The sequence below is a fragment of the Acinonyx jubatus genome, chromosome C2 (assembly GCF_027475565.1).
Source record: "Acinonyx jubatus isolate Ajub_Pintada_27869175 chromosome C2, VMU_Ajub_asm_v1.0, whole genome shotgun sequence".
Classification (NCBI taxonomy): domain Eukaryota; kingdom Metazoa; phylum Chordata; class Mammalia; order Carnivora; family Felidae; genus Acinonyx; species Acinonyx jubatus.
The window spans coordinates 67,452,013-67,453,311 of NC_069384.1; positions in this window are offsets into that span (position 1 = coordinate 67,452,013).

The window sequence follows — 1,299 nt, forward strand, 5'->3', positions numbered from 1 at the left end:
CTCTCCCCTTTTCCCCTGCTCAAGCTCACACACTCTCTCTCTCAAAATAAATAAGTAAACATTAAAAAAAAAAAAAAAGATTCCTTTGCCCTGACCAAAATGTCTCTCCTCTGGTGCTCAGTGACCTCAGAAATCCTCCCTGTTGGGGAACAATAGGTTGGCATAATGCCTTATCTAGATAAGGCAACCCATAAATTAACAGCACTTTTGCAAGGGTGGGGAATAAACAGTCATTCCCTTCATATTATCCACTGAGCACACCACTATACTGGGACTGTACGATACCCCCAGAATCCTAGCCTGAGAAGAATCATTCCATACATTGTTACTCATGGAACACATAGGGGGATATAGTAGGGGGTGATGCCCACCTGTGAGCAGGGCCAGATTAGAGAAGCCTTGAATGTCATGGAAGGGGGATTGGATTTAATTCTACAGGCCAGGAGAGGAGAATCATCCGAGGTTTGGAGCAGGAGCCTGATGGGGTGAGATGGGTGGCAGTGGGTGGAAGTGAGAGAAGGAGACCAGTTAGGAGACTGTTATGGCAGCCCCTGCAACCCACTGGGCAGAGACGATGAAAAGCATAAAAACCCATGTCCACTTTTGCTGTATGAGGAAGGAATCTAAGGGATGGGAATCCAAAATAGGGAACTGAGAGGGACAGGGGTGAAACAAAAGCAGGAATATGGGTGCCCAGGGAAGTCAGGAGTGAGAGCCAAATGAATAATAAGGTAAGTCCTGATGAAGAGAACTTTGCTCCCTCTCAGTATGGCTGAGTGTTGGCTCTTACCCAAGTCTGAGAAGTGCAGAGGGGTGGGATGTGCCCTTAACACATCTTGGTGATGCTTCAGGCAGCTCGGATCTCAGACATTGGCTGGAGGCACTGATTCTCAGGGAGAGACAGCAAACTCCTTCATTTCAATTAAATAAGAATCGTTCCCGCGCCCCCTCCCCCCCCCCCCCCCCCCCCCGTTATTTGCTCAGTTTTGCACTGAGGCTGGAGAAGACACAGATAGAGGATGAGCAATACTTAGGGGATGATCATGTTATTGGGAATGTGATGTGCATGTGAGAAGTAAATAGCAGGTAAATGCCAGATAGCCTGCTGTAGGCAGTAAACACCAGACAAGCTCAAGAGAGAAGGAGCCCATGGAACTGTGTCCCGGAAGGCTTCCTGAGGGACGGGGAAATTGCCCTGGACCACACAGAAAACGTAGGAGTGGACAGACACAGAAGAGGGAAGAGACACAGTTAGTGGAGTTCTTTGAGACAGTAAAAAAAGTAAATATAAAGGAGGAA